The sequence below is a fragment of the Haliotis rufescens genome, unplaced genomic scaffold (genome assembly GCF_023055435.1).
Source record: "Haliotis rufescens isolate VD_foot unplaced genomic scaffold, xgHalRufe1.0.p SCAF_13, whole genome shotgun sequence".
Classification (NCBI taxonomy): Eukaryota; Metazoa; Mollusca; class Gastropoda; order Lepetellida; family Haliotidae; genus Haliotis; species Haliotis rufescens.
The window spans coordinates 28,614,498-28,636,535 of record NW_025963813.1 but is presented as its reverse complement, the minus strand read 5'-3'; the positions used below and the strand labels follow the sequence as shown (position 1 = coordinate 28,636,535).

Sequence of the window (22,038 nt, the reverse complement as noted above, 5' to 3'; positions counted from 1 at the left end):
CTAACCACATGCAGACTTGCGACATCATGGTCCACGTACGTGGGGAATATGAGACCTTGTCCATTTTAGGTGCTAGAAAGATACCCAAGCTATACACAGAGTGGCACGTATCACCTACCTCGAGAATGCCATGCCAGCAACCTCGTTTTACACGGGTACGTAACCCCTTCAGTGCCTGTGGCTGTCTTTCCGGGAGCACACCCAACATTTACCAAAAAACTAGGCTACAACATTAGGTGTGCATGGATAGGAGATATTGCAAAAGAATATGGAGGGCGACTACAGTCACACTCTTGACCACATGTTCCCCTTGGTTTCCACAAAGTCTGAGATCAAGACAATCGGGAATCCACTCAGTGTGTTTTATTGAAAGTTACTTGCATGTGGAGAATTGAGTTGGCATATTCAAGGCGCATGTTTCCCACTCAAAGCAGCAGTCGTCGTGGCCGAGTGGTTAAGGCGATAGACTAGAAATCTATTGGGATCTTCCCGCGCAGGTTCGAATCCTGCCGACGACGCATTCTTTTACAACTGTTTTCCGCTAACCACATGCAGACTTGCGACATCATGGTCCACGTACGTGGGGAATATGAGACCTTGTCCATTTTAGGTGCTAGAAAGATACCCAAGCTATACACAGTGTGGCACGTATCACCTACCTCGAGAATGCCATGCCAGCAACCTCGTTTTACACGGGTACGTAACCCCTTCAGTGCCTGTGGCTGTCTTTCCGGGAGCAAACCCAACATTTACCAAAAAACTAGGCTACAACATTAGGTGTGCATGGATAGGAGATATTGCAAAAGAATATGGAGGGCGACTCTAGTCACACTCTTGACCACATGTTCCCCTTGGTTTCCACAAAGTCTGAGATCAAGACAATCGGGAATCCACTCAGTGTGTTTTATTGAAAGTTACTTGCATGTGGAGAATTGAGTTGGCATATTCAAGGCGCATGTTTCCCACTCATAGCAGCAGTCGTCGTGGCCGAGTGGTTAAGGCGATAGACTAGAAATCTATTGGGATCTTCCCGCGCAGGTTCGAATCCTGCCGACGACGCATTCTTTTACAACTGTTTTCCGCTAACCACATGCAGACTTGCGACATCGTGGTCCACGTACGTGGGGAATATGAGACCTTGTCCATTTTAGGTGCTAGAAAGATACCCAAGCTATACACAGAGTGGCACGTATCACCTACCTCGAGAATGCCATGCCAGCAACCTCGTTTTACACGGGTACGTAACCCCTTCAGTGCCTGTGGCTGTCTTTCCGGGAGCAAACCCAACATTTACCACAAAACTAGGCTACAACATTAGGTGTGCATGGATAGGAGATATTGCAAAAGAATATGGAGGGCGACTACAGTCACACTCTTGACCACATGTTCCCCTTGGTTTCCACAAAGTCTGAGATCAAGACAATCGGGAATCCACTCAGTGTGTTTTATTGAAAGTTACTTGCATGTGGAGAATTGAGTTGGCATATTCAAGGCGCATGTTTCCCACTCAAAGCAGCAGTCGTCGTGGCCGAGTGGTTAAGGCGATAGACTAGAAATCTATTGGGATCTTCCCGCGCAGGTTCGAATCCTGCCGACGACGCATTCTTTTACAACTGTTTTCCGCTAACCACATGCAGACTTGCGACATCGTGGTCCACGTACGTGGGGAATATGAGACCTTGTCCATTTTAGGTGCTAGAAAGATACCCAAGCTATACACAGAGTGGCACGTATCACCTACCTCGAGAATGCCATGCCAGCAACCTCGTTTTACACGGGTACGTAACCCCTTCAGTGCCTGTGGCTGTCTTTCCGGGAGCACACCCAACATTTACCAAAAAACTAGGCTACAACATTAGGTGTGCATGGATAGGAGATATTGCAAAAGAATATGGAGGGCGACTACAGTCACACTCTTGACCACATGTTCCCCTTGGTTTCCACAAAGTCTGAGATCAAGACAATCGGGAATCCACTCAGTGTGTTTTATTGAAAGTTACTTGCATGTGGAGAATTGAGTTGGCATATTCAAGGCGCATGTTTCCCACTCAAAGCAGCAGTCGTCGTGGCCGAGTGGTTAAGGCGATAGACTAGAAATCTATTGGGATCTTCCCGCGCAGGTTCGAATCCTGCCGACGACGCATTCTTTTACAACTGTTTTCCGCTAACCACATGCAGACTTGCGACATCCTGGTCCACGTACGTGGGGAATATGAGACCTTGTCCATTTTAGGTGCTAGAAAGATACCCAAGCTATACACAGAGTGGCACGTATCACCTACCTCGAGAATGCCATGCCAGCAACCTCGTTTTACACGGGTACGTAACCCCTTCAGTGCCTGTGGCTGTCTTTCCGGGAGCAAACCCAACATTTACCACAAAACTAGGCTACAACATTAGGTGTGCATGGATAGGAGATATTGCAAAAGAATATGGAGGGCGACTACAGTCACACTCTTGACCACATGTTCCCCTTGGTTTCCACAAAGTCTGAGATCAAGACAATCGGGAATCCACTCAGTGTGTTTTATTGAAAGTTACTTGCATGTGGAGAATTGAGTTGGCATATTCAAGGCGCATGTTTCCCACTCAAAGCAGCAGTCGTCGTGGCCGAGTGGTTAAGGCGATAGACTAGAAATCTATTGGGATCTTCCCGCGCAGGTTCGAATCCTGCCGACGACGCATTCTTTTACAACTGTTTTCCGCTAACCACATGCAGACTTGCGACATCATGGTCCACGTACGTGGGGAATATGAGACCTTGTCCATTTTAGGTGCTAGAAAGATACCCAAGCTATACACAGAGTGGCACGTATCACCTACCTCGAGAATGCCATGCCAGCAACCTCGTTTTACACGGGTACGTAACCCCTTCAGTGCCTGTGGCTGTCTTTCCGGGAGCAAACCCAACATTTACCACAAAACTAGGCTACAACATTAGGTGTGCATGGATAGGAGATATTGCAAAAGAATATGGAGGGCGACTACAGTCACACTCTTGACCACATGTTCCCCTTGGTTTCCACAAAGTCTGAGATCAAGACAATCGGGAATCCACTCAGTGTGTTTTATTGAAAGTTACTTGCATGTGGAGAATTGTGTTGGCATATTCAAGGCGCATGTTTCCCACTCAAAGCAGCAGTCGTCGTGGCCGAGTGGTTAAGGCGATAGACTAGAAATCTATTGGGATCTTCCCGCGCAGGTTCGAATCCTGCCGACGACGCATTCTTTTACAACTGTTTTCCGCTAACCACATGCAGACTTGCGACATCATGGTCCACGTACGTGGGGAATATGAGACCTTGTCCATTTTAGGTGCTAGAAAGATACCCAAGCTATACACAGAGTGGCACGTATCACCTACCTCGAGAATGCCATGCCAGCAACCTCGTTTTACACGGGTACGTAACCCCTTCAGTGCCTGTGGCTGTCTTTCCGGGAGCAAACCCAACATTTACCACAAAACTAGGCTACAACATTAGGTGTGCATGGATAGGAGATATTGCAAAAGAATATGGAGGGCGACTACAGTCACACTCTTGACCACATGTTCCCCTTGGTTTCCACAAAGTCTGAGATCAAGACAATCGGGAATCCACTCAGTGTGTTTTATTGAAAGTTACTTGCATGTGGAGAATTGTGTTGGCATATTCAAGGCGCATGTTTCCCACTCAAAGCAGCAGTCGTCGTGGCCGAGTGGTTAAGGCGATAGACTAGAAATCTATTGGGATCTTCCCGCGCAGGTTCGAATCCTGCCGACGACGCATTCTTTTACAACTGTTTTCCGCTAACCACATGCAGACTTGCGACATCATGGTCCACGTACGTGGGGAATATGAGACCTTGTCCATTTTAGGTGCTAGAAAGATACCCAAGCTATACACAGAGTGGCACGTATCACCTACCTCGAGAATGCCATGCCAGCAACCTCGTTTTACACGGGTACGTAACCCCTTCAGTGCCTGTGGCTGTCTTTCCGGGAGCAAACCCAACATTTACCACAAAACTAGGCTACAACATTAGGTGTGCATGGATAGGAGATATTGCAAAAGAATATGGAGGGCGACTACAGTCACACTCTTGACCACATGTTCCCCTTGGTTTCCACAAAGTCTGAGATCAAGACAATCGGGAATCCACTCAGTGTGTTTTATTGAAAGTTACTTGCATGTGGAGAATTGAGTTGGCATATTCAAGGCGCATGTTTCCCACTCAAAGCAGCAGTCGTCGTGGCCGAGTGGTTAAGGCGATAGACTAGAAATCTATTGGGATCTTCCCGCGCAGGTTCGAATCCTGCCGACGACGCATTCTTTTACAACTGTTTTCCGCTAACCACATGCAGACTTGCGACATCATGGTCCACGTACGTGGGGAATATGAGACCTTGTCCATTTTAGGTGCTAGAAAGATACCCAAGCTATACACAGAGTGGCACGTATCACCTACCTCGAGAATGCCATGCCAACAACCTCGTTTTACACGGGTACGTAACCCCTTCAGTGCCTGTGGCTGTCTTTCCGGGAGCAAACCCAACATTTACCAAAAAACTAGGCTACAACATTAGGTGTGCATGGATAGGAGATATTGCAAAAGAATATGGAGGGCGACTACAGTCACACTCTTGACCACATGTTCCCCTTGGTTTCCACAAAGTCTGAGATCAAGACAATCGGGAATCCACTCAGTGTGTTTTATTGAAAGTTACTTGCATGTGGAGAATTGAGTTGGCATATTCAAGGCGCATGTTTCCCACTCAAAGCAGCAGTCGTCGTGGCCGAGTGGTTAAGGCGATAGACTAGAAATCTATTGGGATCTTCCCGCGCAGGTTCGAATCCTGCCGACGACGCATTCTTTTACAACTGTTTTCCGCTAACCACATGCAGACTTGCGACATCATGGTCCACGTACGTGGGGAATATGAGACCTTGTCCATTTTAGGTGCTAGAAAGATACCCAAGCTATACACAGAGTGGCACGTATCACCTACCTCGAGAATGCCATGCCAACAACCTCGTTTTACACGGGTACGTAACCCCTTCAGTGCCTGTGGCTGTCTTTCCGGGAGCAAACCCAACATTTACCACAAAACTAGGCTACAACATTAGGTGTGCATGGATAGGAGATATTGCAAAAGAATATGGAGGGCGACTACAGTCACACTCTTGACCACATGTTCCCCTTGGTTTCCACAAAGTCTGAGATCAAGACAATCGGGAATCCACTCAGTGTGTTTTATTGAAAGTTACTTGCATGTGGAGAATTGAGTTGGCATATTCAAGGCGCATGTTTCCCACTCAAAGCAGCAGTCGTCGTGGCCGAGTGGTTAAGGCGATAGACTAGAAATCTATTGGGATCTTCCCGCGCAGGTTCGAATCCTGCCGACGACGCATTCTTTTACAACTGTTTTCCGCTAACCACATGCAGACTTGCGACATCATGGTCCACGTACGTGGGGAATATGAGACCTTGTCCATTTTAGGTGCTAGAAAGATACCCAAGCTATACACAGAGTGGCACGTATCACCTACCTCGAGAATGCCATGCCAGCAACCTCGTTTTACACGGGTACGTAACCCCTTCAGTGCCTGTGGCTGTCTTTCCGGGAGCACACCCAACATTTACCAAAAAACTAGGCTACAACATTAGGTGTGCATGGATAGGAGATATTGCAAAAGAATATGGAGGGCGACTACAGTCACACTCTTGACCACATGTTCCCCTTGGTTTCCACAAAGTCTGAGATCAAGACAATCGGGAATCCACTCAGTGTGTTTTATTGAAAGTTACTTGCATGTGGAGAATTGAGTTGGCATATTCAAGGCGCATGTTTCCCACTCAAAGCAGCAGTCGTCGTGGCCGAGTGGTTAAGGCGATAGACTAGAAATCTATTGGGATCTTCCCGCGCAGGTTCGAATCCTGCCGACGACGCATTCTTTTACAACTGTTTTCCGCTAACCACATGCAGACTTGCGACATCATGGTCCACGTACGTGGGGAATATGAGACCTTGTCCATTTTAGGTGCTAGAAAGATACCCAAGCTATACACAGAGTGGCACGTATCACCTACCTCGAGAATGCCATGCCAGCAACCTCGTTTTACACGGGTACGTAACCCCTTCAGTGCCTGTGGCTGTCTTTCCGGGAGCAAACCCAACATTTACCAAAAAACTAGGCTACAACATTAGGTGTGCATGGATAGGAGATATTGCAAAAGAATATGGAGGGCGACTACAGTCACACTCTTGACCACATGTTCCCCTTGGTTTCCACAAAGTCTGAGATCAAGACAATCGGGAATCCACTCAGTGTGTTTTATTGAAAGTTACTTGCATGTGGAGAATTGAGTTGGCATATTCAAGGCGCATGTTTCCCACTCAAAGCAGCAGTCGTCGTGGCCGAGTGGTTAAGGCGATAGACTAGAAATCTATTGGGATCTTCCCGCGCAGGTTCGAATCCTGCCGACGACGCATTCTTTTACAACTGTTTTCCGCTAACCACATGCAGACTTGCGACATCATGGTCCACGTACGTGGGGAATATGAGACCTTGTCCATTTTAGGTGCTAGAAAGATACCCAAGCTATACACAGAGTGGCACGTATCACCTACCTCGAGAATGCCATGCCAGCAACCTCGTTTTACACGGGTACGTAACCCCTTCAGTGCCTGTGGCTGTCTTTCCGGGAGCAAACCCAACATTTACCAAAAAACTAGGCTACAACATTAGGTGTGCATGGATAGGAGATATTGCAAAAGAATATGGAGGGCGACTACAGTCACACTCTTGACCACATGTTCCCCTTGGTTTCCACAAAGTCTGAGATCAAGACAATCGGGAATCCACTCAGTGTGTTTTATTGAAAGTTACTTGCATGTGGAGAATTGAGTTGGCATATTCAAGGCGCATGTTTCCCACTCAAAGCAGCAGTCGTCGTGGCCGAGTGGTTAAGGCGATAGACTAGAAATCTATTGGGATCTTCCCGCGCAGGTTCGAATCCTGCCGACGACGCATTCTTTTACAACTGTTTTCCGCTAACCACATGCAGACTTGCGACATCATGGTCCACGTACGTGGGGAATATGAGACCTTGTCCATTTTAGGTGCTAGAAAGATACCCAAGCTATACACAGAGTGGCACGTATCACCTACCTCGAGAATGCCATGCCAGCAACCTCGTTTTACACGGGTACGTAACCCCTTCAGTGCCTGTGGCTGTCTTTCCGGGAGCACACCCAACATTTACCAAAAAACTAGGCTACAACATTAGGTGTGCATGGATAGGAGATATTGCAAAAGAATATGGAGGGCGACTACAGTCACACTCTTGACCACATGTTCCCCTTGGTTTCCACAAAGTCTGAGATCAAGACAATCGGGAATCCACTCAGTGTGTTTTATTGAAAGTTACTTGCATGTGGAGAATTGAGTTGGCATATTCAAGGCGCATGTTTCCCACTCAAAGCAGCAGTCGTCGTGGCCGAGTGGTTAAGGCGATAGACTAGAAATCTATTGGGATCTTCCCGCGCAGGTTCGAATCCTGCCGACGACGCATTCTTTTACAACTGTTTTCCGCTAACCACATGCAGACTTGCGACATCATGGTCCACGTACGTGGGGAATATGAGACCTTGTCCATTTTAGGTGCTAGAAAGATACCCAAGCTATACACAGTGTGGCACGTATCACCTACCTCGAGAATGCCATGCCAGCAACCTCGTTTTACACGGGTACGTAACCCCTTCAGTGCCTGTGGCTGTCTTTCCGGGAGCAAACCCAACATTTACCAAAAAACTAGGCTACAACATTAGGTGTGCATGGATAGGAGATATTGCAAAAGAATATGGAGGGCGACTACAGTCACACTCTTGACCACATGTTCCCCTTGGTTTCCACAAAGTCTGAGATCAAGACAATCGGGAATCCACTCAGTGTGTTTTATTGAAAGTTACTTGCATGTGGAGAATTGAGTTGGCATATTCAAGGCGCATGTTTCCCACTCAAAGCAGCAGTCGTCGTGGCCGAGTGGTTAAGGCGATAGACTAGAAATCTATTGGGATCTTCCCGCGCAGGTTCGAATCCTGCCGACGACGCATTCTTTTACAACTGTTTTCCGCTAACCACATGCAGACTTGCGACATCATGGTCCACGTACGTGGGGAATATGAGACCTTGTCCATTTTAGGTGCTAGAAAGATACCCAAGCTATACACAGTGTGGCACGTATCACCTACCTCGAGAATGCCATGCCAGCAACCTCGTTTTACACGGGTACGTAACCCCTTCAGTGCCTGTGGCTGTCTTTCCGGGAGCAAACCCAACATTTACCAAAAAACTAGGCTACAACATTAGGTGTGCATGGATAGGAGATATTGCAAAAGAATATGGAGGGCGACTACAGTCACACTCTTGACCACATGTTCCCCTTGGTTTCCACAAAGTCTGAGATCAAGACAATCGGGAATCCACTCAGTGTGTTTTATTGAAAGTTACTTGCATGTGGAGAATTGAGTTGGCATATTCAAGGCGCATGTTTCCCACTCAAAGCAGCAGTCGTCGTGGCCGAGTGGTTAAGGCGATAGACTAGAAATCTATTGGGATCTTCCCGCGCAGGTTCGAATCCTGCCGACGACGCATTCTTTTACAACTGTTTTCCGCTAACCACATGCAGACTTGCGACATCATGGTCCACGTACGTGGGGAATATGAGACCTTGTCCATTTAAGGTGCTAGAAAGATACCCAAGCTATACACAGAGTGGCACGTATCACCTACCTCGAGAATGCCATGCCAGCAACCTCGTTTTACACGGGTACGTAACCCCTTCAGTGCCTGTGGCTGTCTTTCCGGGAGCAAACCCAACATTTACCAAAAAACTAGGCTACAACATTAGGTGTGCATGGATAGGAGATATTGCAAAAGAATATGGAGGGCGACTACAGTCACACTCTTGACCACATGTTCCCCTTGGTTTCCACAAAGTCTGAGATCAAGACAATCGGGAATCCACTCAGTGTGTTTTATTGAAAGTTACTTGCATGTGGAGAATTGAGTTGGCATATTCAAGGCGCATGTTTCCCACTCAAAGCAGCAGTCGTCGTGGCCGAGTGGTTAAGGCGATAGACTAGAAATCTATTGGGATCTTCCCGCGCAGGTTCGAATCCTGCCGACGACGCATTCTTTTACAACTGTTTTCCGCTAACCACATGCAGACTTGCGACATCATGGTCCACGTACGTGGGGAATATGAGACCTTGTCCATTTTAGGTGCTAGAAAGATACCCAAGCTATACACAGAGTGGCACGTATCACCTACCTCGAGAATGCCATGCCAGCAACCTCGTTTTACACGGGTACGTAACCCCTTCAGTGCCTGTGGCTGTCTTTCCGGGAGCAAACCCAACATTTACCACAAAACTAGGCTACAACATTAGGTGTGCATGGATAGGAGATATTGCAAAAGAATATGGAGGGCGACTACAGTCACACTCTTGACCACATGTTCCCCTTGGTTTCCACAAAGTCTGAGATCAAGACAATCGGGAATCCACTCAGTGTGTTTTATTGAAAGTTACTTGCATGTGGAGAATTGTGTTGGCATATTCAAGGCGCATGTTTCCCACTCAAAGCAGCAGTCGTCGTGGCCGAGTGGTTAAGGCGATAGACTAGAAATCTATTGGGATCTTCCCGCGCAGGTTCGAATCCTGCCGACGACGCATTCTTTTACAACTGTTTTCCGCTAACCACATGCAGACTTGCGACATCATGGTCCACGTACGTGGGGAATATGAGACCTTGTCCATTTTAGGTGCTAGAAAGATACCCAAGCTATACACAGAGTGGCACGTATCACCTACCTCGAGAATGCCATGCCAGCAACCTCGTTTTACACGGGTACGTAACCCCTTCAGTGCCTGTGGCTGTCTTTCCGGGAGCAAACCCAACATTTACCACAAAACTAGGCTACAACATTAGGTGTGCATGGATAGGAGATATTGCAAAAGAATATGGAGGGCGACTACAGTCACACTCTTGACCACATGTTCCCCTTGGTTTCCACAAAGTCTGAGATCAAGACAATCGGGAATCCACTCAGTGTGTTTTATTGAAAGTTACTTGCATGTGGAGAATTGAGTTGGCATATTCAAGGCGCATGTTTCCCACTCAAAGCAGCAGTCGTCGTGGCCGAGTGGTTAAGGCGATAGACTAGAAATCTATTGGGATCTTCCCGCGCAGGTTCGAATCCTGCCGACGACGCATTCTTTTACAACTGTTTTCCGCTAACCACATGCAGACTTGCGACATCATGGTCCACGTACGTGGGGAATATGAGACCTTGTCCATTTTAGGTGCTAGAAAGATACCCAAGCTATACACAGAGTGGCACGTATCACCTACCTCGAGAATGCCATGCCAGCAACCTCGTTTTACACGGGTACGTAACCCCTTCAGTGCCTGTGGCTGTCTTTCCGGGAGCAAACCCAACATTTACCACAAAACTAGGCTACAACATTAGGTGTGCATGGATAGGAGATATTGCAAAAGAATATGGAGGGCGACTACAGTCACACTCTTGACCACATGTTCCCCTTGGTTTCCACAAAGTCTGAGATCAAGACAATCGGGAATCCACTCAGTGTGTTTTATTGAAAGTTACTTGCATGTGGAGAATTGTGTTGGCATATTCAAGGCGCATGTTTCCCACTCAAAGCAGCAGTCGTCGTGGCCGAGTGGTTAAGGCGATAGACTAGAAATCTATTGGGATCTTCCCGCGCAGGTTCGAATCCTGCCGACGACGCATTCTTTTACAACTGTTTTCCGCTAACCACATGCAGACTTGCGACATCATGGTCCACGTACGTGGGGAATATGAGACCTTGTCCATTTTAGGTGCTAGAAAGATACCCAAGCTATACACAGAGTGGCACGTATCACCTACCTCGAGAATGCCATGCCAGCAACCTCGTTTTACACGGGTACGTAACCCCTTCAGTGCCTGTGGCTGTCTTTCCGGGAGCAAACCCAACATTTACCACAAAACTAGGCTACAACATTAGGTGTGCATGGATAGGAGATATTGCAAAAGAATATGGAGGGCGACTACAGTCACACTCTTGACCACATGTTCCCCTTGGTTTCCACAAAGTCTGAGATCAAGACAATCGGGAATCCACTCAGTGTGTTTTATTGAAAGTTACTTGCATGTGGAGAATTGAGTTGGCATATTCAAGGCGCATGTTTCCCACACGTAGCAGCAGTCGTCGTGGCCGAGTGGTTAAGGCGATAGACTAGAAATCTATTGGGATCTTCCCGCGCAGGTTCGAATCCTGCCGACGACGCATTCTTTTACAACTGTTTTCCGCTAACCACATGCAGACTTGCGACATCATGGTCCACGTACGTGGGGAATATGAGACCTTGTCCATTTTAGGTGCTAGAAAGATACCCAAGCTATACACAGAGTGGCACGTATCACCTACCTCGAGAATGCCATGCCAGCAACCTCGTTTTACACGGGTACGTAACCCCTTCAGTGCCTGTGGCTGTCTTTCCGGGAGCAAACCCAACATTTACCAAAAAACTAGGCTACAACATTAGGTGTGCATGGATAGGAGATATTGCAAAAGAATATGGAGGGCGACTACAGTCACACTCTTGACCACATGTTCCCCTTGGTTTCCACAAAGTCTGAGATCAAGACAATCGGGAATCCACTCAGTGTGTTTTATTGAAAGTTACTTGCATGTGGAGAATTGAGTTGGCATATTCAAGGCGCATGTTTCCCACTCAAAGCAGCAGTCGTCGTGGCCGAGTGGTTAAGGCGATAGACTAGAAATCTATTGGGATCTTCCCGCGCAGGTTCGAATCCTGCCGACGACGCATTCTTTTACAACTGTTTTCCGCTAACCACATGCAGACTTGCGACATCATGGTCCACGTACGTGGGGAATATGAGACCTTGTCCATTTTAGGTGCTAGAAAGATACCCAAGCTATACACAGTGTGGCACGTATCACCTACCTCGAGAATGCCATGCCAGCAACCTCGTTTTACACGGGTACGTAACCCCTTCAGTGCCTGTGGCTGTCTTTCCGGGAGCAAACCCAACATTTACCAAAAAACTAGGCTACAACATTAGGTGTGCATGGATAGGAGATATTGCAAAAGAATATGGAGGGCGACTACAGTCACACTCTTGACCACATGTTCCCCTTGGTTTCCACAAAGTCTGAGATCAAGACAATCGGGAATCCACTCAGTGTGTTTTATTGAAAGTTACTTGCATGTGGAGAATTGAGTTGGCATATTCAAGGCGCATGTTTCCCACTCAAAGCAGCAGTCGTCGTGGCCGAGTGGTTAAGGCGATAGACTAGAAATCTATTGGGATCTTCCCGCGCAGGTTCGAATCCTGCCGACGACGCATTCTTTTACAACTGTTTTCCGCTAACCACATGCAGACTTGCGACATCATGGTCCACGTACGTGGGGAATATGAGACCTTGTCCATTTTAGGTGCTAGAAAGATACCCAAGCTATACACAGAGTGGCACGTATCACCTACCTCGAGAATGCCATGCCAGCAACCTCGTTTTACACGGGTACGTAACCCCTTCAGTGCCTGTGGCTGTCTTTCCGGGAGCACACCCAACATTTACCAAAAAACTAGGCTACAACATTAGGTGTGCATGGATAGGAGATATTGCAAAAGAATATGGAGGGCGACTACAGTCACACTCTTGACCACATGTTCCCCTTGGTTTCCACAAAGTCTGAGATCAAGACAATCGGGAATCCACTCAGTGTGTTTTATTGAAAGTTACTTGCATGTGGAGAATTGAGTTGGCATATTCAAGGCGCATGTTTCCCACTCAAAGCAGCAGTCGTCGTGGCCGAGTGGTTAAGGCGATAGACTAGAAATCTATTGGGATCTTCCCGCGCAGGTTCGAATCCTGCCGACGACGCATTCTTTTACAACTGTTTTCCGCTAACCACATGCAGACTTGCGACATCATGGTCCACGTACGTGGGGAATATGAGACCTTGTCCATTTGAGGTGCTAGAAAGATACCCAAGCTATACACAGAGTGGCACGTATCACCTACCTCGAGAATGCCATGCCAGCAACCTCGTTTTACACGGGTACGTAACCCCTTCAGTGCCTGTGGCTGTCTTTCCGGGAGCACACCCAACATTTACCAAAAAACTAGGCTACAACATTAGGTGTGCATGGATAGGAGATATTGCAAAAGAATATGGAGGGCGACTACAGTCACACTCTTGACCACATGTTCCCCTTGGTTTCCACAAAGTCTGAGATCAAGACAATCGGGAATCCACTCAGTGTGTTTTATTGAAAGTTACTTGCATGTGGAGAATTGAGTTGGCATATTCAAGGCGCATGTTTCCCACTCAAAGCAGCAGTCGTCGTGGCCGAGTGGTTAAGGCGATAGACTAGAAATCTATTGGGATCTTCCCGCGCAGGTTCGAATCCTGCCGACGACGCATTCTTTTACAACTGTTTTCCGCTAACCACATGCAGACTTGCGACATCATGGTCCACGTACGTGGGGAATATGAGACCTTGTCCATTTTAGGTGCTAGAAAGATACCCAAGCTATACACAGTGTGGCACGTATCACCTACCTCGAGAATGCCATGCCAGCAACCTCGTTTTACACGGGTACGTAACCCCTTCAGTGCCTGTGGCTGTCTTTCCGGGAGCAAACCCAACATTTACCAAAAAACTAGGCTACAACATTAGGTGTGCATGGATAGGAGATATTGCAAAAGAATATGGAGGGCGACTACAGTCACACTCTTGACCACATGTTCCCCTTGGTTTCAACAAAGTCTGAGATCAAGACAATCGGGAATCCACTCAGTGTGTTTTATTGAAGTTACTTGCATGTGGAGAATTGAGTTGGCATATTCAAGGCGCATGTTTCCCACACGTAGCAGCAGTCGTCGTGGCCGAGTGGTTAAGGCGATAGACTAGAAATCTATTGGGATCTTCCCGCGCAGGTTCGAATCCTGCCGACGACGCATTCTTTTACAACTGTTTTCCGCTAACCACATGCAGACTTGCGACATCATGGTCCACGTACGTGGGGAATATGAGACCTTGTCCATTTTAGGTGCTAGAAAGATACCCAAGCTATACACAGAGTGGCACGTATCACCTACCTCGAGAATGCCATGCCAGCAACCTCGTTTTACACGGGTACGTAACCCCTTCAGTGCCTGTGGCTGTCTTTCCGGGAGCAAACCCAACATTTACCAAAAAACTAGGCTACAACATTAGGTGTGCATGGATAGGAGATATTGCAAAAGAATATGGAGGGCGACTACAGTCACACTCTTGACCACATGTTCCCCTTGGTTTCCACAAAGTCTGAGATCAAGACAATCGGGAATCCACTCAGTGTGTTTTATTGAAAGTTACTTGCATGTGGAGAATTGAGTTGGCATATTCAAGGCGCATGTTTCCCACTCAAAGCAGCAGTCGTCGTGGCCGAGTGGTTAAGGCGATAGACTAGAAATCTATTGGGATCTTCCCGCGCAGGTTCGAATCCTGCCGACGACGCATTCTTTTACAACTGTTTTCCGCTAACCACATGCAGACTTGCGACATCATGGTCCACGTACGTGGGGAATATGAGACCTTGTCCATTTTAGGTGCTAGAAAGATACCCAAGCTATACACAGAGTGGCACGTATCACCTACCTCGAGAATGCCATGCCAGCAACCTCGTTTTACACGGGTACGTAACCCCTTCAGTGCCTGTGGCTGTCTTTCCGGGAGCACACCCAACATTTACCAAAAAACTAGGCTACAACATTAGGTGTGCATGGATAGGAGATATTGCAAAAGAATATGGAGGGCGACTACAGTCACACTCTTGACCACATGTTCCCCTTGGTTTCCACAAAGTCTGAGATCAAGACAATCGGGAATCCACTCAGTGTGTTTTATTGAAAGTTACTTGCATGTGGAGAATTGAGTTGGCATATTCAAGGCGCATGTTTCCCACTCAAAGCAGCAGTCGTCGTGGCCGAGTGGTTAAGGCGATAGACTAGAAATCTATTGGGATCTTCCCGCGCAGGTTCGAATCCTGCCGACGACGCATTCTTTTACAACTGTTTTCCGCTAACCACATGCAGACTTGCGACATCATGGTCCACGTACGTGGGGAATATGAGACCTTGTCCATTTTAGGTGCTAGAAAGATACCCAAGCTATACACAGAGTGGCACGTATCACCTACCTCGAGAATGCCATGCCAGCAACCTCGTTTTACACGGGTACGTAACCCCTTCAGTGCCTGTGGCTGTCTTTCCGGGAGCACACCCAACATTTACCAAAAAACTAGGCTACAACATTAGGTGTGCATGGATAGGAGATATTGCAAAAGAATATGGAGGGCGACTACAGTCACACTCTTGACCACATGTTCCCCTTGGTTTCCACAAAGTCTGAGATCAAGACAATCGGGAATCCACTCAGTGTGTTTTATTGAAAGTTACTTGCATGTGGAGAATTGAGTTGGCATATTCAAGGCGCATGTTTCCCACTCAAAGCAGCAGTCGTCGTGGCCGAGTGGTTAAGGCGATAGACTAGAAATCTATTGGGATCTTCCCGCGCAGGTTCGAATCCTGCCGACGACGCATTCTTTTACAACTGTTTTCCGCTAACCACATGCAGACTTGCGACATCATGGTCCACGTACGTGGGGAATATGAGACCTTGTCCATTTTAGGTGCTAGAAAGATACCCAAGCTATACACAGAGTGGCACGTATCACCTACCTCGAGAATGCCATGCCAGCAACCTCGTTTTACACGGGTACGTAACCCCTTCAGTGCCTGTGGCTGTCTTTCCGGGAGCACACCCAACATTTACCAAAAAACTAGGCTACAACATTAGGTGTGCATGGATAGGAGATATTGCAAAAGAATATGGAGGGCGACTACAGTCACACTCTTGACCACATGTTCCCCTTGGTTTCCACAAAGTCTGAGATCAAGACAATCATTCCACTCAGTGTGTTTTATTGAAAGTTACTTGCATGTGGAGAATTGAGTTGGCATATTCAAGGCGCATGTTTCCCACACGTAGCAGCAGTCGTCGTGGCCGAGTGGTTAAGGCGATAGACTAGAAATCTATTGGGATCTTCCCGCGCAGGTTCGAATCCTGCCGACGACGCATTCTTTTACAACTGTTTTCCGCTAACCACATGCAGACTTGCGACATCATGGTCCACGTACGTGGGGAATATGAGACCTTGTCCATTTTAGGTGCTAGAAAGATACCCAAGCTATACACAGAGTGGCACGTATCACCTACCTCGAGAATGCCATGCCAGCAACCTCGTTTTACACGGGTACGTAACCCCTTCAGTGCCTGTGGCTGTCTTTCCGGGAGCACACCCAACATTTACCAAAAAACTAGGCTACAACATTAGGTGTGCATGGATAGGAGATATTGCAAAAGAATATGGAGGGCGACTACAGTCACACTCTTGACCACATGTTCCCCTTGGTTTCCACAAAGTCTGAGATCAAGACAATCGGGAATCCACTCAGTGTGTTTTATTGAAAGTTACTTGCATGTGGAGAATTGAGTTGGCATATTCAAGGCGCATGTTTCCCACACGTAGCAGCAGTCGTCGTGGCCGAGTGGTTAAGGCGATAGACTAGAAATCTATTGGGATCTTCCCGCGCAGGTTCGAATCCTGCCGACGACGCATTCTTTTACAACTGTTTTCCGCTAACCACATGCAGACTTGCGACATCATGGTCCACGTACGTGGGGAATATGAGACCTTGTCCATTTTAGGTGCTAGAAAGATACCCAAGCTATACACAGAGTGGCACGTATCACCTACCTCGAGAATGCCATGCCAGCAACCTCGTTTTACACGGGTACGTAACCCCTTCAGTGCCTGTGGCTGTCTTTCCGGGAGCAAACCCAACATTTACCAAAAAACTAGGCTACAACATTAGGTGTGCATGGATAGGAGATATTGCAAAAGAATATGGAGGGCGACTACAGTCACACTCTTGACCACATGTTCCCCTTGGTTTCCACAAAGTCTGAGATCAAGACAATCGGGAATCCACTCAGTGTGTTTTATTGAAAGTTACTTGCATGTGGAGAATTGAGTTGGCATATTCAAGGCGCATGTTTCCCACTCAAAGCAGCAGTCGTCGTGGCCGAGTGGTTAAGGCGATAGACTAGAAATCTATTGGGATCTTCCCGCGCAGGTTCGAATCCTGCCGACGACGCATTCTTTTACAACTGTTTTCCGCTAACCACATGCAGACTTGCGACATCATGGTCCACGTACGTGGGGAATATGAGACCTTGTCCATTTTAGGTGCTAGAAAGATACCCAAGCTATACACAGAGTGGCACGTATCACCTACCTCGAGAATGCCATGCCAGCAACCTCGTTTTACACGGGTACGTAACCCCTTCAGTGCCTGTGGCTGTCTTTCCGGGAGCACACCCAACATTTACCAAAAAACTAGGCTACAACATTAGGTGTGCATGGATAGGAGATATTGCAAAAGAATATGGAGGGCGACTACAGTCACACTCTTGACCACATGTTCCCCTTGGTTTCCACAAAGTCTGAGATCAAGACAATCGGGAATCCACTCAGTGTGTTTTATTGAAAGTTACTTGCATGTGGAGAATTGAGTTGGCATATTCAAGGCGCATGTTTCCCACACGTAGCAGCAGTCGTCGTGGCCGAGTGGTTAAGGCGATAGACTAGAAATCTATTGGGATCTTCCCGCGCAGGTTCGAATCCTGCCGACGACGCATTCTTTTACAACTGTTTTCCGCTAACCACATGCAGACTTGCGACATCATGGTCCACGTACGTGGGGAATATGAGACCTTGTCCATTTTAGGTGCTAGAAAGATACCCAAGCTATACACAGAGTGGCACGTATCACCTACCTCGAGAATGCCATGCCAGCAACCTCGTTTTACACGGGTACGTAACCCCTTCAGTGCCTGTGGCTGTCTTTCCGGGAGCACACCCAACATTTACCAAAAAACTAGGCTACAACATTAGGTGTGCATGGATAGGAGATATTGCAAAAGAATATGGAGGGCGACTACAGTCACACTCTTGACCACATGTTCCCCTTGGTTTCCACAAAGTCTGAGATCAAGACAATCGGGAATCCACTCAGTGTGTTTTATTGAAAGTTACTTGCATGTGGAGAATTGAGTTGGCATATTCAAGGCGCATGTTTCCCACTCAAAGCAGCAGTCGTCGTGGCCGAGTGGTTAAGGCGATAGACTAGAAATCTATTGGGATCTTCCCGCGCAGGTTCGAATCCTGCCGACGACGCATTCTTTTACAACTGTTTTCCGCTAACCACATGCAGACTTGCGACATCATGGTCCACGTACGTGGGGAATATGAGACCTTGTCCATTTTAGGTGCTAGAAAGATACCCAAGCTATACACAGAGTGGCACGTATCACCTACCTCGAGAATGCCATGCCAGCAACCTCGTTTTACACGGGTACGTAACCCCTTCAGTGCCTGTGGCTGTCTTTCCGGGAGCAAACCCAACATTTACCAAAAAACTAGGCTACAACATTAGGTGTGCATGGATAGGAGATATTGCAAAAGAATATGGAGGGCGACTACAGTCACACTCTTGACCACATGTTCCCCTTGGTTTCCACAAAGTCTGAGATCAAGACAATCGGGAATCCACTCAGTGTGTTTTATTGAAAGTTACTTGCATGTGGAGAATTGAGTTGGCATATTCAAGGCGCATGTTTCCCACTCAAAGCAGCAGTCGTCGTGGCCGAGTGGTTAAGGCGATAGACTAGAAATCTATTGGGATCTTCCCGCGCAGGTTCGAATCCTGCCGACGACGCATTCTTTTACAACTGTTTTCCGCTAACCACATGCAGACTTGCGACATCATGGTCCACGTACGTGGGGAATATGAGACCTTGTCCATTTTAGGTGCTAGAAAGATACCCAAGCTATACACAGAGTGGCACGTATCACCTACCTCGAGAATGCCATGCCAGCAACCTCGTTTTACACGGGTACGTAACCCCTTCAGTGCCTGTGGCTGTCTTTCCGGGAGCACACCCAACATTTACCAAAAAACTAGGCTACAACATTAGGTGTGCATGGATAGGAGATATTGCAAAAGAATATGGAGGGCGACTACAGTCACACTCTTGACCACATGTTCCCCTTGGTTTCCACAAAGTCTGAGATCAAGACAATCGGGAATCCACTCAGTGTGTTTTATTGAAAGTTACTTGCATGTGGAGAATTGAGTTGGCATATTCAAGGCGCATGTTTCCCACTCAAAGCAGCAGTCGTCGTGGCCGAGTGGTTAAGGCGATAGACTAGAAATCTATTGGGATCTTCCCGCGCAGGTTCGAATCCTGCCGACGACGCATTCTTTTACAACTGTTTTCCGCTAACCACATGCAGACTTGCGACATCATGGTCCACGTACGTGGGGAATATGAGACCTTGTCCATTTGAGGTGCTAGAAAGATACCCAAGCTATACACAGTGTGGCACGTATCACCTACCTCGAGAATGTCATGCCAGCAACCTCGTTTTACACGGGTACGTAACCCCTTCAGTGCCTGTGGCTGTCTTTCCGGGAGCAAACCCAACATTTACCAAAAAACTAGGCTACAACATTAGGTGTGCATGGATAGGAGATATTGCAAAAGAATATGGAGGGCGACTACAGTCACACTCTTGACCACATGTTCCCCTTGGTTTCCACAAAGTCTGAGATCAAGACAATCGGGAATCCACTCAGTGTGTTTTATTGAAAGTTACTTGCATGTGGAGAATTGAGTTGGCATATTCAAGGCGCATATTTCCCACTCAAAGCAGCAGTCGTCGTGGCCGAGTGGTTAAGGCGATAGACTAGAAATCTATTGGGATCTTCCCGCGCAGGTTCGAATCCTGCCGACGACGCATTCTTTTACAACTGTTTTCCGCTAACCACATGCAGACTTGCGACATCATGGTCCACGTACGTGGGGAATATGAGACCTTGTCCATTTTAGGTGCTAGAAAGATACCCAAGCTATACACAGAGTGGCACGTATCACCTACCTCGAGAATGCCATGCCAGCAACCTCGTTTTACACGGGTACGTAACCCCTTCAGTGCCTGTGGCTGTCTTTCCGGGAGCACACCCAACATTTACCAAAAAACTAGGCTACAACATTAGGTGTGCATGGATAGGAGATATTGCAAAAGAATATGGAGGGCGACTACAGTCACACTCTTGACCACATGTTCCCCTTGGTTTCCACAAAGTCTGAGATCAAGACAATCGGGAATCCACTCAGTGTGTTTTATTGAAAGTTACTTGCATGTGGAGAATTGAGTTGGCATATTCAAGGCGCATGTTTCCCACTCAAAGCAGCAGTCGTCGTGGCCGAGTGGTTAAGGCGATAGACTAGAAATCTATTGGGATCTTCCCGCGCAGGTTCGAATCCTGCCGACGACGCATTCTTTTACAACTGTTTTCCGCTAACCACATGCAGACTTGCGACATCATGGTCCACGTACGTGGGGAATATGAGACCTTGTCCATTTTAGGTGCTAGAAAGATACCCAAGCTATACACAGAGTGGCACGTATCACCTACCTCGAGAATGCCATGCCAGCAACCTCGTTTTACACGGGTACGTAACCCCTTCAGTGCCTGTGGCTGTCTTTCCGGGAGCAAACCCAACATTTACCAAAAAACTAGGCTACAACATTAGGTGTGCATGGATTGGAGATATTGCAAAAGAATATGGAGGGCGACTACAGTCACACTCTTGACCACATGTTCCCCTTGGTTTCCACAAAGTCTGAGATCAAGACAATCGGGAATCCACTCAGTGTGTTTTATTGAAAGTTACTTGCATGTGGAGAATTGAGTTGGCATATTCAAGGCGCATGTTTCCCACTCAAAGCAGCAGTCGTCGTGGCCGAGTGGTTAAGGCGATAGACTAGAAATCTATTGGGATCTTCCCGCGCAGGTTCGAATCCTGCCGACGACGCATTCTTTTACAACTGTTTTCCGCTAACCACATGCAGACTTGCGACATCATGGTCCACGTACGTGGGGAATATGAGACCTTGTCCATTTTAGGTGCTAGAAAGATACCCAAGCTATACACAGAGTGGCACGTATCACCTACCTCGAGAATGCCATGCCAGCAACCTCGTTTTACACGGGTACGTAACCCCTTCAGTGCCTGTGGCTGTCTTTCCGGGAGCAAACCCAACATTTACCAAAAAACTAGGTTACAACATTAGGTGTGCATGGATAGGAGATATTGCAAAAGAATATGGAGGGCGACTACAGTCACACTCTTGACCACATGTTCCCCTTGGTTTCCACAAAGTCTGAGATCAAGACAATCGGGAATCCACTCAGTGTGTTTTATTGAAAGTTACTTGCATGTGGAGAATTGAGTTGGCATATTCAAGGCGCATGTTTCCCACTCAAAGCAGCAGTCGTCGTGGCCGAGTGGTTAAGGCGATAGACTAGAAATCTATTGGGATCTTCCCGCGCAGGTTCGAATCCTGCCGACGACGCATTCTTTTACAACTGTTTTCCGCTAACCACATGCAGACTTGCGACATCATGGTCCACGTACGTGGGGAATATGAGACCTTGTCCATTTTAGGTGCTAGAAAGATACCCAAGCTATACACAGAGTGGCACGTATCACCTACCTCGAGAATGCCATGCCAGCAACCTCGTTTTACACGGGTACGTAACCCCTTCAGTGCCTGTGGCTGTCTTTCCGGGAGCAAACCCAACATTTACCAAAAAACTAGGTTACAACATTAGGTGTGCATGGATAGGAGATATTGCAAAAGAATATGGAGGGCGACTACAGTCACACTCTTGACCACATGTTCCCCTTGGTTTCCACAAAGTCTGAGATCAAGACAATCGGGAATCCACTCAGTGTGTTTTATTGAAAGTTACTTGCATGTGGAGAATTGAGTTGGCA

General features: G+C 47.4%; 40 non-coding genes across 40 annotated transcripts; all 40 read left to right on the top strand.

The window, feature by feature from the left end:
* Positions 1-436: 436 nt before the first annotated feature.
* On the top strand, positions 437-518 carry Trnas-aga. The gene has a single exon. It is a non-coding gene; the product is annotated as a tRNA-Ser (tRNA).
* Positions 519-977: 459 nt separating this feature from the next.
* Positions 978-1,059, top strand: Trnas-aga. The gene has a single exon. It is a non-coding gene; the product is annotated as a tRNA-Ser (tRNA).
* A 459-nt stretch (positions 1,060-1,518) lies between these two features.
* Positions 1,519-1,600, top strand: Trnas-aga. The gene has a single exon. It is a non-coding gene; the product is annotated as a tRNA-Ser (tRNA).
* Positions 1,601-2,059: 459 nt separating this feature from the next.
* On the top strand, positions 2,060-2,141 carry Trnas-aga. The gene has a single exon. It is a non-coding gene; the product is annotated as a tRNA-Ser (tRNA).
* A 459-nt stretch (positions 2,142-2,600) lies between these two features.
* On the top strand, positions 2,601-2,682 carry Trnas-aga. The gene has a single exon. It is a non-coding gene; the product is annotated as a tRNA-Ser (tRNA).
* Positions 2,683-3,141: 459 nt separating this feature from the next.
* Trnas-aga lies at positions 3,142-3,223 on the top strand. The gene has a single exon. It is a non-coding gene; the product is annotated as a tRNA-Ser (tRNA).
* Positions 3,224-3,682: 459 nt separating this feature from the next.
* Positions 3,683-3,764, top strand: Trnas-aga. The gene has a single exon. It is a non-coding gene; the product is annotated as a tRNA-Ser (tRNA).
* A 459-nt stretch (positions 3,765-4,223) lies between these two features.
* Trnas-aga lies at positions 4,224-4,305 on the top strand. The gene has a single exon. It is a non-coding gene; the product is annotated as a tRNA-Ser (tRNA).
* Positions 4,306-4,764: 459 nt separating this feature from the next.
* Positions 4,765-4,846, top strand: Trnas-aga. Its single transcript has one exon. It is a non-coding gene; the product is annotated as a tRNA-Ser (tRNA).
* Positions 4,847-5,305: 459 nt separating this feature from the next.
* Trnas-aga lies at positions 5,306-5,387 on the top strand. Its single transcript has one exon. It is a non-coding gene; the product is annotated as a tRNA-Ser (tRNA).
* A 459-nt stretch (positions 5,388-5,846) lies between these two features.
* Positions 5,847-5,928, top strand: Trnas-aga. The gene has a single exon. It is a non-coding gene; the product is annotated as a tRNA-Ser (tRNA).
* A 459-nt stretch (positions 5,929-6,387) lies between these two features.
* Positions 6,388-6,469, top strand: Trnas-aga. The gene has a single exon. It is a non-coding gene; the product is annotated as a tRNA-Ser (tRNA).
* A 459-nt stretch (positions 6,470-6,928) lies between these two features.
* Trnas-aga lies at positions 6,929-7,010 on the top strand. The gene has a single exon. It is a non-coding gene; the product is annotated as a tRNA-Ser (tRNA).
* A 459-nt stretch (positions 7,011-7,469) lies between these two features.
* Trnas-aga lies at positions 7,470-7,551 on the top strand. Its single transcript has one exon. It is a non-coding gene; the product is annotated as a tRNA-Ser (tRNA).
* Positions 7,552-8,010: 459 nt separating this feature from the next.
* Trnas-aga lies at positions 8,011-8,092 on the top strand. Its single transcript has one exon. It is a non-coding gene; the product is annotated as a tRNA-Ser (tRNA).
* Positions 8,093-8,551: 459 nt separating this feature from the next.
* On the top strand, positions 8,552-8,633 carry Trnas-aga. Its single transcript has one exon. It is a non-coding gene; the product is annotated as a tRNA-Ser (tRNA).
* Positions 8,634-9,092: 459 nt separating this feature from the next.
* Positions 9,093-9,174, top strand: Trnas-aga. The gene has a single exon. It is a non-coding gene; the product is annotated as a tRNA-Ser (tRNA).
* A 459-nt stretch (positions 9,175-9,633) lies between these two features.
* On the top strand, positions 9,634-9,715 carry Trnas-aga. The gene has a single exon. It is a non-coding gene; the product is annotated as a tRNA-Ser (tRNA).
* A 459-nt stretch (positions 9,716-10,174) lies between these two features.
* On the top strand, positions 10,175-10,256 carry Trnas-aga. The gene has a single exon. It is a non-coding gene; the product is annotated as a tRNA-Ser (tRNA).
* A 459-nt stretch (positions 10,257-10,715) lies between these two features.
* On the top strand, positions 10,716-10,797 carry Trnas-aga. Its single transcript has one exon. It is a non-coding gene; the product is annotated as a tRNA-Ser (tRNA).
* Positions 10,798-11,256: 459 nt separating this feature from the next.
* Trnas-aga lies at positions 11,257-11,338 on the top strand. The gene has a single exon. It is a non-coding gene; the product is annotated as a tRNA-Ser (tRNA).
* A 459-nt stretch (positions 11,339-11,797) lies between these two features.
* Trnas-aga lies at positions 11,798-11,879 on the top strand. Its single transcript has one exon. It is a non-coding gene; the product is annotated as a tRNA-Ser (tRNA).
* A 459-nt stretch (positions 11,880-12,338) lies between these two features.
* Positions 12,339-12,420, top strand: Trnas-aga. Its single transcript has one exon. It is a non-coding gene; the product is annotated as a tRNA-Ser (tRNA).
* Positions 12,421-12,879: 459 nt separating this feature from the next.
* Positions 12,880-12,961, top strand: Trnas-aga. The gene has a single exon. It is a non-coding gene; the product is annotated as a tRNA-Ser (tRNA).
* Positions 12,962-13,420: 459 nt separating this feature from the next.
* Positions 13,421-13,502, top strand: Trnas-aga. The gene has a single exon. It is a non-coding gene; the product is annotated as a tRNA-Ser (tRNA).
* A 458-nt stretch (positions 13,503-13,960) lies between these two features.
* On the top strand, positions 13,961-14,042 carry Trnas-aga. Its single transcript has one exon. It is a non-coding gene; the product is annotated as a tRNA-Ser (tRNA).
* Positions 14,043-14,501: 459 nt separating this feature from the next.
* On the top strand, positions 14,502-14,583 carry Trnas-aga. The gene has a single exon. It is a non-coding gene; the product is annotated as a tRNA-Ser (tRNA).
* A 459-nt stretch (positions 14,584-15,042) lies between these two features.
* On the top strand, positions 15,043-15,124 carry Trnas-aga. The gene has a single exon. It is a non-coding gene; the product is annotated as a tRNA-Ser (tRNA).
* Positions 15,125-15,583: 459 nt separating this feature from the next.
* Positions 15,584-15,665, top strand: Trnas-aga. Its single transcript has one exon. It is a non-coding gene; the product is annotated as a tRNA-Ser (tRNA).
* A 456-nt stretch (positions 15,666-16,121) lies between these two features.
* Trnas-aga lies at positions 16,122-16,203 on the top strand. The gene has a single exon. It is a non-coding gene; the product is annotated as a tRNA-Ser (tRNA).
* Positions 16,204-16,662: 459 nt separating this feature from the next.
* On the top strand, positions 16,663-16,744 carry Trnas-aga. Its single transcript has one exon. It is a non-coding gene; the product is annotated as a tRNA-Ser (tRNA).
* Positions 16,745-17,203: 459 nt separating this feature from the next.
* Positions 17,204-17,285, top strand: Trnas-aga. Its single transcript has one exon. It is a non-coding gene; the product is annotated as a tRNA-Ser (tRNA).
* Positions 17,286-17,744: 459 nt separating this feature from the next.
* On the top strand, positions 17,745-17,826 carry Trnas-aga. Its single transcript has one exon. It is a non-coding gene; the product is annotated as a tRNA-Ser (tRNA).
* A 459-nt stretch (positions 17,827-18,285) lies between these two features.
* Positions 18,286-18,367, top strand: Trnas-aga. The gene has a single exon. It is a non-coding gene; the product is annotated as a tRNA-Ser (tRNA).
* A 459-nt stretch (positions 18,368-18,826) lies between these two features.
* On the top strand, positions 18,827-18,908 carry Trnas-aga. The gene has a single exon. It is a non-coding gene; the product is annotated as a tRNA-Ser (tRNA).
* A 459-nt stretch (positions 18,909-19,367) lies between these two features.
* Positions 19,368-19,449, top strand: Trnas-aga. The gene has a single exon. It is a non-coding gene; the product is annotated as a tRNA-Ser (tRNA).
* A 459-nt stretch (positions 19,450-19,908) lies between these two features.
* On the top strand, positions 19,909-19,990 carry Trnas-aga. The gene has a single exon. It is a non-coding gene; the product is annotated as a tRNA-Ser (tRNA).
* A 459-nt stretch (positions 19,991-20,449) lies between these two features.
* Positions 20,450-20,531, top strand: Trnas-aga. Its single transcript has one exon. It is a non-coding gene; the product is annotated as a tRNA-Ser (tRNA).
* A 459-nt stretch (positions 20,532-20,990) lies between these two features.
* Positions 20,991-21,072, top strand: Trnas-aga. Its single transcript has one exon. It is a non-coding gene; the product is annotated as a tRNA-Ser (tRNA).
* A 459-nt stretch (positions 21,073-21,531) lies between these two features.
* Trnas-aga lies at positions 21,532-21,613 on the top strand. The gene has a single exon. It is a non-coding gene; the product is annotated as a tRNA-Ser (tRNA).
* The last annotated feature ends 425 nt before the right edge of the window (positions 21,614-22,038 follow it).